Below are 12,971 nucleotides of genomic sequence, written 5' to 3' on the forward strand. Positions count from 1 at the left end.
TTTGGTGTAATTAATCACTTCCCATTCTCTGTATTGATATCGTTTTAAAGTCATTATCATTATTCGTCTTTGCAATTTTCACTCGATCTCTTTTTGTTGCAGTATTTGAATCTATTTTGTTTGATATGATTCCACAACACAATTGCTTTGGTTCTTTTCTTATTTTGATAAATCTGGGTGGGGATCCTGACCTCCCATTGCGGGCAGGGAGGTACATACTGTGTCTTCTATCCCCTTATATCTGTTATCCAACCTGCTTTCTATCTTTGTCTAGGAATGAGATTGCTTGGTTTTGTCCTGGCACTGGCCGGAATCCTAGCTGGGAGGGAAACAGTCAAATGCATAGTTATTGTTTTGGGAGATGATATTTTTTTCCTTGTAAATCATCTCTCTGTTATGTATTATGTATTATTATTTTTATTTTGAATGTATAATGTAAGCATTTGAGTGTGTTCCTCTTTGTTGGATTTTGTGCTTGTATCTGGATGAGACTTGTAGGTGATTTCAAACTAAGTACATTGGTGGTATGCTCTTGGAATCTACATCTGATCCCTATTTGTTCTCAATTCCCCTTTGTCTTACTTTTTCTTGGGTGCTTTAATTGTAATTCTAGAACTTTTTACTATCCCATTTTCTTCCTTTTTACTGGCGCTGATATAACCTAAATGTGTTGCAAGCGCCGTAAAACCCTTAAAAACAAAAACAAAAAACAAAACATATTTTGATAAATCACAAATGATACGTTAATTTTTTTTTTTTTTACTTTTTCGTACAAAACATTGGAGTCATTATATGAATCCACCACAATAATATACACTGTTGTTTTTTTTTAATTTCCTCTTTAGTGGATGGTATTTTATTGGAATGTTGGTGTGCTTTGTGGTAAGAATTAAAGAACAGCTTATTATTCTGCAGTGCATTCTTATAAACAAAAATGAATGCAACAGCTGCAAAAAAAAAAAGAATATCCACTAAACGTGCTCAAAGCGCTTTACAAAGGGTCCCTGACCAAAAGCAACACGTAATACGTAGATCAAGGCATGACGCCTTTAGGTGATATTTCAATTTTTGGCGACAAAGACAATGCTGTTAACAGCCAGGTACTCAATTTACACCTGAATACGGTGAGAGAATGTGAGTAAAAAGTCTTTTACAAGGACTCAACTATGCACCAAGCGAGGCTTTAAAAAAAGGACCTTCCGATCCGAAAGCGGGTGTCATACCACTAGACCACATAGCTGCACGTAACTGAATAATGAGCTATGTATTAATGTGAATAGAGTATTGATTATAATAATACTTATAATCAATACTCAATTCACATCAACATACAGCTATTTTTATTATTATTATTTTTTTGTTTATTTATTTATTTTTTTTTTTTTTTTTTTTTTTTTTTTTTGTGGTTTTTAAAACATCTTGTATCAGTTGTGGTAATTGTAGTTGTGGTAAAAGTAGTAACAGCAGCGGCAGCAGTTGTTGTGCACTATTAGTGGTTATAGAAATAGGTACATAGCAGTAAGAATGATAATAAACAGATCGACATTTTTGAGTAATTTTAATGGTTGCACCTGTTATTTATGCCTAGATCAATATTGAGTGTGAAACGCATTCCAATACTATTTTATCCCTCTCATTCCATGTCATAACTGTTCAATAGTCAATGGATTTGAGTTGAGCTACACTCCCTCCCCCACCCCCCTTTTTTGTTTGTTTTTGTTTTGTTTTTCATTTCTGCAGCCTACTAGTATTGTCAGTCTTTTCTATCCTCTGTCATGTAATGTTTTCTCTGTTCCTGGAAGGAGACAATTCGTTTTCCTAAGAGGCCTCACGCAGGAAGCAGGGAGGTTGTCTCACCACACCGGATTGCTTACATGAGGAGATGCTTGAAAGAGCACAGGGAGAACCGGGACATGCATTGTGTTTGTAATGCTTCAAGAGCCAACAGAAGTGCAGTATCATGCGAGCAATTTCTGACAACCCACATCCTCACTGTGCTTGGTCTCCTTACCATTCGTTAGGATACAACCAACAATTTTATCATTCTGATTTCTTTTGCACATCACAAAACTTAAAGAAAATTTGTTGTTATAGTTATAAAAACTTGACACTGTATTATAGAGTTCATTTTGCTGAACAATATTGTGTATAGAATGTACTTGTTGGTTTTCTGTTTTAGTAAGAAAATTCTATTTTTGTGTTTGACGTGCGTGACATTTTGGGGGAAACTGAAAATGGGTGGTAAGGAGAGAGTTAAGCTCTGTCTTGAATCCTTCACCTTGGGGAAACATTCTGCTATTCTCATGTTATCTTGCGCTTTGTTTTCTCGATCAATAACTTTTTTTTAACCAGCACATCAGCTTCTTTTCCCCTGGCTTTATTGATGTCACCTAAAAGCTTCGAAACGGCTGTTTAATTCCCATAAACAAGTATTGGAAGATTTCGTCATCCATTTCATCTGCCAACATTATACTGGTACAAAGCATACCTAGCAAAATAAATAATGCAACACTTTTTGAGCTGGTGTAGCTTTTTAACAACAAAAAATGAAGCAAGTAATCGTTTTCTTCTGAGCAACAACTCATTTCATGTGGAATATATCAGCACCCTAGATTAATAAACTGGTTATTATCTGCAATGTTATTTTAATCCTACAATGCTATTTTAAACCTATTGACTTGCCATTGAACGTTACAGTACAGGTGGTCAAAAGGTGGTTATGTTGTTTGTTTGTTTTTGTTTTGCTAAGTATGGCTAGAGAAGGAGATCAAAATAAATAAACCACGTTTTTATGCATAAAGGATGGATTTTTTTTTTAACGCAATAAATATCGCTCAAATGTTTTAAACGTATGTCAGCATTGGAGAAAATGAAAATTGGATGTCTTAAATTCTTTTTCTTTTTTTCTTTTCTTTTTTTTTTGACTTTTCATTATTGGATACATTCTTTATGACAGCTTTTTTGTTGTTAATATTATTACTATATTTTAAAAATGACTGGTAATGTGGTAATTTATTATTGTTATTATTTATTTTTTTTATGACTATTATTATTATTATTATTATTATTATTATTATTATTATTAGATTGGTGTTGTTCTTATTGTTATTATTATTATCATTAATATTGATATTATGCAGAACGCCAAGTGTAACAAACCAGATAAAACAAGTCATTCAGTCATCAGCGGATCAATGGAAAATAGTGAAAAATTTATCGTTTTAGAAATCAGACAAAATCAACAAATAGGATTAATTTATCATATTTTAGCAGTAATAATAACAAATAAACAAGAATACTATATATTCAACATTGCAAAATTGTGTTTTGCCACTTGAAATACACAAACAAATCGTGACCAAAAGTTATCCTGTTTGAATTCAATGTTTGTTTTGACAACAGACAATAAACTACTACTTAAACCTTAATCTTAAGTCTCTGGGTTTCAGGAGGCACATAGGGCCTGATCAGCGCATTGCCTTCTTTGTGATAAATAGGTAAGGCCTTCTTTAACCTAGCTTGACTGCACGGGTCTTTGAGTATAAATTAGAGGTGCCTAAATGAGTCCATAAAAAAAGGAGAGAAAGATAAAGGGAGTAGATCTGACTCATAATCGTAAATAAAGGAACAACACAAAAAACAGACAAGACGCGTTTCGGCCATTGGCCTTTTTCAAGTAAACGCGATATATATATATATTAGATTGTCATAATAGGAAAGGTAAAAATGTATGTGTGTGTGCGTGGAAGGGAAAAAGTCTTTGACTATGATTATGATTGTAATTTAATATAACCCCTTAAAATGGTTAATTAAAAGAAAAGGACAGAGCAATCATCATACCAATGGCTTGCAATGGGTAGAATCCCACCACCGCCAATTCCTCCCTTGGACTGATTGGTTGTGCTCTCTTTTCTTAGTTATTTATTTTTGTACATTGTGTAGCTTTGTGTCCTTGTTCAGTCTGAAAGAGTTGAGTGCATTCCTCTTAGTGTGGACCTGTGCTTGTGATCTGAAACTATTTACTTTGATAGTTTGCTCTTGGAATCTACATCTTTTTCCTTTTTCGTATGTTTTCTTGGGTGCTTTAATTGTAATTCTAGAACTTTTTACTATCCCATTTTCTTCCTTTTTACTGGCGCTGATATGACCATAAAGGGAAAAGTCGGATGAATAATATTTTTTAACGAGAGATGTTATTTTTCCTTGGGTATCATCTGTTTTGGCGTGTTAGTGACATTGATGACTTTTTCAAGTTTGGACGTGGGGGTCATTTCAATTTTGAGTTACTGGGTGGGGTTCCTGACCTCCCATATTGGGCGGGAAGGGGTGGGGGGGGGAGGGAGTACATACTGTGTGTTCTATCCCCTTATATTTATATGTTTTCCAACATGCTATCTGTCTTTGTCTTGGAATGAGTTTACTTGGTTTTGTCCTGGCCCTGGCCGGAGTTCTAGCTGGGAGGGAAACAGTCAAATGCTTAGTTATTGTTTTGGGAGATGATATTTTTTTCCATGTAAATCATCTCTCTGTTATGTATTATTATATTTGTTATTTTGAATTTATAATGTAAACATTTGAGTGCATTCCTCTTTGTTGGATTGTGTGTTTGTGTCCAGATGAGACTTATAGACGATCTCAAACTAAGTACATTGGTGGTATGCTCTTGGAATCTACATCTGATCCCTATTTGTTCCCAGTTCCCCTATGTCTTACTTTTTCTTGAGTGCTTTATTTGTAATTCTAGAACTTTTTACTATCCCATTTTCTTCCGTTTTACTGGCGCTGATATAACCTAAATGTGTTGCAAGCGCCGTAAAACCCTTAAAAACAACAACAAAAAAACAACAAACAATTTCGATTTGACTTGTATCCTAAGGGCATTTCATTGTCAAGTGTGATTCAGATTTTTTCTGTATTCTAGATTGCTAGTTTTCTTGTTTTATTAAGCATTATTATAAGGTTATATTTCCCCGGCATTTTGTTTATCTTTTACTTGTCACCAATCCAATTCATGCCTCTAGTTCTCAATTTGTAGTCTCCACCCCCTTCCCTGTTTATGCCTGCGGTTATCGCCAGAATTCTTGTCAACAATCCATCTGACATAATTGTATAGTTTATTTCCATTTAAGATCACAAAAGATAATAAATAATATATATGTTTTGGAAAGCCAGTTAATTATGGAACGTTATTTTTGGCGTTTCGTATTATATTATCATCATGATTTTATAATCGGTTCTGGGTCGGTTTTGTGGGTGGGGTCTTTTGACCTCCTAAGATGGGCAGGAGGTCAATTGTTGTGTCTTCTATCCCCCTATATCTGCTTTCTGTCTTTGTCTTTGGAATGGGGTTACTTAGTTTTGTCCTAGCCCTTGACTTGGAGGGAAACAGGCAAATGTATAACTATAGTTTTGGGAGATGATATTCTTTTTCTTGTAAATCATCTCTGTTTTGTACTGTTAATTTTTTTAGTTTAAAATATCTAATATTAAATATTATGGTTTGTAAATATTTGAGTGCATTTCTCTTCTTAGTGGGGACTTATGCTTGTGTCTGGTGGATGAGACTATTATTATGTAATCTCAAACTAAGTACAATGATAGTGTGCTCATGGAATCGACACCTGCTCCCTATTTGAACCACTCCCCTTTGTCTTACTTTTTCTCGTAAATCTAGAACTTTTTTTTGAATATCCTATTTTCTTTGTTATTGGCGCTGAAACAACATAAATTATCGCAAGTGTCTTAAAACTCTTAGAAAACACAAACCACAATGGTTCGGGCATGTGATAGTATGATGTGCAAGTCATTGGATGAGATTATTTTTTTGTGATAATTATTTTTTTGTGTGATAATTTGGGGATTTTACTATTATCTTTCAAAAATGTGATTTTGGTTACAACACTCTTGATAATAAAATTTTGATTCAATCCATAAAATTGCGATTCTATTCATTCTTTTCATTTACATATTTTGCTTTTCTTTTTTTTCTTTCTTTTTCTTTTATAATTACCTTGGCGAGTCGATGAAGGGAAAGTCAATATATATAAATAATTGTTTTGGGTTGTTAATGGATTTGGGAGGGGGGAGAAGAGGAGATATTTTCCCCCTCGTATTTCGTTATAATGATATGTTTTTATGACTTAAAGGTATTACTTTTTTTAAAATGGTTTTGTGGCTATATTATGGTCTAGTGATATTATGACACTTGCCTTCGGATCGGAACCCGGCGGGAGTTGGAGTCCCGCTCTACTAAGCGGCGTATAGTTGAGTCCTTGGAGAAGGTTCATTACTCACATTCTCTCACCGTACTCAAATGAAAAATGACTACCTGGCCGTTTACAGAGTTGTCTCTGTCGGGGGGAAAAAATTGTAATAACATCGCCTCACAGGCGTCATGTCTTGTCTCGTTGTTTATGTTACGTGTTGCAGTTGTCTCGGAACCCCCTGTAAAGCGCTTTGAGAACGTTTGGCGCACAGTGTGCTGTATATCCGCTCTATTATGTACTTGTATGAAACGTCAACTAAGACCGAGCATTTCTAGATTACTAGATCAAAAGGAATCCAACATTATGGCAAAGGTAATATTATAATGGGCGTCGAGCAGTTTAGGGGCAAACAGACTTGTAAGGGGAGATAAGCGATTAAATATGATTATTTTGGGATTCATTCCACTGGGTAGATAACGCCCTTTGACATGTTATGATGACGATGGGGTTAAGATGTGTATTGAATCAAGACAAATGACTGTCCACTGCCAAGATGTGGTTGTTCTCTGGACTGAGTCAAGCGGGGAATCTACCGTAACTCTGGTAACAGCTCCACGTGGGTGACATGATAGTAGGGTGTCGCTTACTTTCGACAGCGAGATAATTTATTTTAGTATACAAAAATGTGTGGATGCTGACTGACATCGTAATGTTGACTAAATTAGATAGGTATACACCTTCGTGGTTTATAAATACTTTTAGGGTGGTGTTGTTTTTTGTTTGTTTGTTTTTTTTTCTTTTGGGGTTTTTGTTTGTTTGTTTGGGTTCTTTTTTTGTTGTTTTTTTTTTTTGGTTGTTTTTTTGTTAGTTGTTTTTTTTTTCTTTGGTTTGTTTGTTTGTTTTTGCTTTGTTTTTGTTTTTTTTTTGGGAGGAGGGGGGTCTATGTTTTTTGTTTGTTTGTTTGTTTGTTGGTTTGTTTGTTTTTTTGTTTGTTTAGTTTGCGGTTCTTGATTTGTTTTTGTTTTGTTTTTTCTTTAGAGAAAAAAGGGCGGGGACTTCGATGTGTGTGTGTGTGTGTTTATGTGCGCGTGTGTGTGTGAGAGAGTGTATTATGTGGGTTTGTATGTGTTAGAGGGTTGAACGATATCAGATGGCCTAAGAAAATCATTTATAAAGACTTGTGGTTAAAAGCTGGACAAGAGGGTATTAGCAAACTAATCTCAAAAAGATAATGGAATTGGGGATTGGTCATATACATAATCAGTCGGATGTCGAAAATGTTTGAACTTAGATATTGCCAAGTTAAGTTAGAAGGTCAATTTTTATCAAAAATGAGTTCTTGTCATAAATGATTAAATCAACACTTTTTGTAGCCTACATCTTCAGGAAAGATCAAAGCTTAATTTCACTTCTAAATATTTTTTTCAGCTAGTCAAGTTTAAAAAGTATGATATTTGAGAAAAGCTGCTGGATACCTTTCCTATGCATCTGACCATACCTTCATGAAAAACCACCTTATTTACTTCAAATAAAGATTAAAATGCTCTGGGGAGCACGTTCTTTCAGAAAATGCAAATCCAAAATTTTCACCATCCGACTGATTATGTCATGCACTGACACCAGAAAACCAACACCATACATTACGAGACAAGCTGAAGACATGAGACCTTCAGGGAAAAAGGAAGATTGGGAGGCCAAAGAAAATATGGAGAATGCCTTGTGAGGAAGAGGTGAAGTTGGCTGGAAACTGGAATGTCCTGGGGAGAGATGAATAAGAAGACAAAGTACAGAATACGGTGGGGATGTACTGTTGAAGCCCGATGTTCTACGAAGAATGTAAAGGAATGGTGAATGATCATGAGAGGGACGGACACACAAATAAACATACATACAAAGACGCACAGAGAGAGAGAGAGAGATGTTGAAATGGGGAAGGAGTTGGCGAATCTATTTGCATTACTTGAAGAGATAGAGAGAAAGATGAAGATGGGATGGAAAGAGTTTAATAGAGGTATAACGCCTTTTGATTGCCAATTTTATGTGAAGCTATGATCACCCAAATGAACTGTCAGCTGCAGCATTTTTACAATGTACGTGCCCATTCACACGTCAGTCGAGTTGGGTAAGGTTTGTTCAGCGCTTTACCCAAGACTAAGAACACAAGGTCGAGGCTAGAACACGTATGCATTTATTGTTTTCCATCCAGCATCGGGATCACCATTAAACGCTTGCTCGTTATTGTCTTCTGTAGGTATAAAAAGAAAAGAAAGAAAACTAGAACCTTTCTATAGAGCAATTTTCAGTAAACGTGCTCAAAATGCTTTACAATGGGTCCCTAGCCAACAGTAACACTTAACATGAAGGACGAAACATGACGCGATAATATTACAATTTTTGTTCCCCACAGAAATTACGCTGTTAAAGATCAGGTACTCATTTTACACCTCAGTCATCATCATCATTGCCTTTTTCACCCTGGGTCAGGGTATAGGCCACAGACAAACAGTTTCCATCCTTCTCTGTCCCGAGCTATCTTTTTAATCTCATTCCAGGTCTTACCACTTCTCTGTATATCAGCTTCTTTAATTCTTCTCCATGTTCCTCGTGGCCTTCCCCTTGATCTCTCCCCCGGGGGTTCCAGTCCAATACTTTCTTTGTTATAGTGGAATCATTCTTTCTATGCGTGTGTCCAATCCACCTCCATCGTCTTCTTTCTATTTCCTCTCCCACTGGTTTCTGCTGTGTTCTTTTCCATACTTCTTCATTTTTTATTCTATCCATCCATTTTATTCTGAGTAGCTTACGCTTGCACCTGTTTACAAAAATCTGTACCCTCCTTATACATGCCTGTGATGCGTTCCAAGTTTCACATCCATACAGTAGGACAGACTTCACATTTGAGTTGAAAAGTCTTAGCTTTAGTCGAAGGGAGATATCTTTAGTTCTCCAAACTCTGTTCAAAGATGTGAATGCAGCCTGTGCCTTTCCTATTCGTACTTTCACCTCTGCTTCCGTGCCTCCATCCTTGTCAATTATACTTCCGAGATAGCAGAAAGTGTCTATATCTTCGAGTTCCTGATCTTTTACTTTGATCTGCTCCCTTTGACGCGTACCTTTCCTCAAGACCTTTGACTTTGCAGGGTGAATTCTTAGACCAATTGATTCCGAGAGGCTGTTTATAATTGTGGTTTTTGCTTGCATCTGTTCCTGGGTGTGGGACAAAAGAGCCAGATCATCTGCAAAATCCAGATCATCCAACTGTGTCCAGGGGGTCCACTGTATCCCATTTCTTCGCCCTTTGGAGGTTTCTTTCATTAGCCAATCAATGGCAAGGATGAACAGGAATGGTGAGAATGTGAGTAACGAGCCTTTTACAGGGACTCAACTATGCGGAACTCGAGCCATGGACCTTCTGGACCGTAGACGAGTGTTATCCCGCTAGACTACATAGCCGTACACAGTAGGCTATATGTGACCCTTCGTCTTAAAACGACACCATGTCGAGAAGGATCAGATATCTAAAAATGAGATTCTAAAGCCAAAATGACGAGGCAAGTAAAGTGTTAGACGTCTACCATCGTCTTAACCCTTTCCTTACCAGCCATTTTCAGAATTTTCCCCAAAATTTCACACCCACCCAACACAAAAATATGTTTTCCTTATAAGCTCATTGCTGTAATGGAAATCTAAAAAAAATGACGCAAAATATTTTCCATTACAACAATGTTAAACCGGGCCCATAAGGATGTTCGGATGTCAGACCTGTTTATATGTACACTCGAGTGCACTCAATAAACCTTAAAGATCTGATAAACGTGTTTGAATCATTGCCAGACAAAGCTGGGAATAAATATTTACAAATTAAAAAAAATTTGAATGAAATCAGCCTGTCTCCAGACTAATTCATACACACCTTTCAGGTTTGTATCTAACGCCAATACCTTCTTCTTCTTCTTCTTTTTCTTCTTCTTCTTCTTCTTCTTCTTCCATTAAGGCCAAAGCTTCAGGCTGAAGATTGTATGGCCGCTATTTCAGTAACAGGTGTTTTAGAGGGAAGCAGGGAGCGATTTTTTGAAGTCATCAGTCGAAAGGTCTTGTATACAAGTGGTTGGTAAGGAGTTCCAAAGTCGGATGGGGTAGGGGAAGAAAGAGTAAAGATGATGGTTTGTTCTTGAGTTGGGGATTTCAAAATGAAATGATGAGTTTCTTGTTTTATTGTTGTTCCGTTTCAAATGGCAAATTGGAATTTCGAGTTTTCCATGTTGTGCTTTTTGGAATATTATGAGGAGTTTGTTGATGGAACGTCTTTCAAGTAGCGGTTTCCATTGGAGATCGATTATGAGTTGAGTTACGCTCATATCCCGCTCCTTGACTTATCAGTAAACCCTATAAAATGAAATCAAATTTCTTATTTCCCTCTATAACTTTGATTTAGACCAATGAAGTCATCCAGACAGAATACCGTTTTGAGACGATTGGTAGGTAGTTCACATATCACATCAATCCAGTTATATATCGGAATCACTATCAAGAAGAAGAAAGTTAAGTTTAAAGTCACAATTATCAACATTGAGACATTCGATGTGTTTTATTTTATTATAAAGATTACTAAACTAACTCTTCTCAACGACGAAGTTATTTAAATGTATTATTGTGACTCCCGTAAAGCGATATTACATCTCTCTCTCTCTCTCTCTCTCTCTCTCTCTCTCTCTCTCTCTCCCTCTCTCTCTCTCTCTCTCTCTCTCTCTCTCTCTCTCTCTCTCTCTTTGCGACAGAGACAATTTACTAATTTTACACCTGATTGTTGTGAGACAATATGAATTAAGAACTTGTCACAAGAATTCAGCTTTGCGTCGTCCAGAGAGGGACTCGAACCATTGGCCTACCGGTCGAAAGACGGGTGTGTCGTACCACAAGACCACACAGTCGGGATGGAGAAAACACCTTAAAACGTCACCCATTTTCACATTCGAGAAATCAAAATTATAACATAATACCACAAACACAGCCCCGCCTTCGGCGTTATTCACCATTCTCTCATCATCGTCGTCATTACCACCATCATATCATTATCAAATATGATAACACGTCCAAAGAGGGCGGAGTGTTGTGGAGGATGCTATATAAACGCTAATATGGAGTTATCTTGCCCTTTGTGAAAGGGTATGACTTTTGAGATTGTCGTGGGCTTGAGTCTAACTTGTGAAGGAATTATATTCAAGCTGTGAAAACGGATAGAAAATCGGGTATGTTTGTTTTTTATTATTTAGCTGTTGTTGTTGTTGTTGTTTTGTTTTTGTTTTTTTGCTTTCTTTTGCTTTTATATATTATTTTCATTTTCGGGGGTTTGCTTTTGATGTTTTAGTTGGGGTTTTGCTTTTGCTTTTTTTTTATCATTATTAAATTCTCATTTACACTGTACTTCCAATCAATAGAAGAAAATCAGAAGACAATGTTACTATAAGAAACGATAAAATTGGCATGAACCGCACTGAGGGATAACAATATGAAAACACTTTCAAGAAAAAGGTACCAAAAAAAAAAAATAGAGGCCGGGGGGGGGGGGGTTGACGAACCACAAGCCTTTTTATTATAAAATCTGGACATGCGTGCTAATATGACCAGTTTAAGATAGCGTTTCAAAAAAAAAAAAAAAGGGGTGGGGGGGGGGGGGGGTTCAGTTGGTAAAGCACTCGCAGAATACGCAATGGGACTGTGATCGATCCCACGGCAGTCTAGATTTTTTTTCCCCCGACCTCACTGTCAATCCAGCAGCGATTGGTTAGCTGAATCTATTAGATTTGGCGTCAAGTACTTTTGATAGACTAGCGTCCTGTCCAAGGAATAATAAACAATTGCTATTGTCGGTTTTACTCTATAGAAACCGGTATAAACACCGGCTCTACAGGCTCATTGGCTTTGAAGGACTACTTTTATTAGTTCAAGTTTTCAAGGGACCCAACATATAGTTTGACTCCACGAATTTGATGTTTATACAGCGACGTGATGTCACCACAGTAATTGGTGGTGGCAGGTTCATAATAAAAAAAAATCACACGTTCTATAAGTTTTTATCATAAATAAAAAATAAAAAAGCACTGTTTTTATTCCGATTCAAAAAGAAAAAAATAGAAATCAACCAATAGCGTTACGCCGCTGAATTTGAAGTCCGGTCATTATTTGAAAATTCCAAGATCTCCTAGAGATGAACAGATAGTGGAGTGTTTATCAACATTCTAATTCATCCTTGTGTAGATCACCCACTCCAATGGGTAGTCTATAAGACACAGAAAAATACGTCAGAATAGAAAATCCTGAGCAGAAGGTTGTGGGTTCGAGTATCCGTGTGGCACTTTATAAAAAATAAGAGTAGAAAGGAACACAGAAGTCATTACTTAGGCGTGGTACAGCCCCCTTGGAGTGTAAGAAGTAAAGGACCAGAAATACTCGTTTGAGGAGGTGGGAGGGAGGGAAGGGGGGGGGGGTAGGAATTCTTCTCTGGATTCTTTATGCTTTAACTCTCCCGTGCTTTTGTTACTTTGTATCATGGTCTGTTATGACCTATCATTGCGTATTGTACCAGTTGCTTTAAAGATTCCCATGTTTCATTACTTTTAATACATTTGAAATAAATGGTTATCTCAATATTTGATTGGACTTTAAACATGAATTAATTGGCAATCACACACACACACACAAAATATCTTCAAAAAGAGCTGACGTGTTAGAAAGGAACAGGGTGACGACGACCATAAGGAGGAG

General features: G+C 36.5%; 1 protein-coding gene across 1 annotated transcript in view; it reads left to right on the plus strand.

Annotated features, from left to right (window-relative positions):
- Positions 1 to 11,357: 11,357 nt before the first annotated feature.
- LOC144979936 (uncharacterized) overlaps positions 11,358 to 12,971 on the plus strand; it is a 19,233-nt gene continuing 17,619 nt past the window's right edge. Inside the window, exon 1 of the mRNA XM_078927259.1 lies at positions 11,358 to 11,455. The gene's annotated coding sequence lies outside the window, so the exon portion shown is untranslated. The remainder of the gene's footprint in view (positions 11,456 to 12,971) is intronic.

This window comes from Berghia stephanieae, chromosome 9 (assembly GCF_034508935.2).
Source record: "Berghia stephanieae isolate SIO BIC M18660-M18661 chromosome 9, UCSD_Bste_1.3, whole genome shotgun sequence".
Classification (NCBI taxonomy): domain Eukaryota; kingdom Metazoa; phylum Mollusca; class Gastropoda; order Nudibranchia; family Aeolidiidae; genus Berghia; species Berghia stephanieae.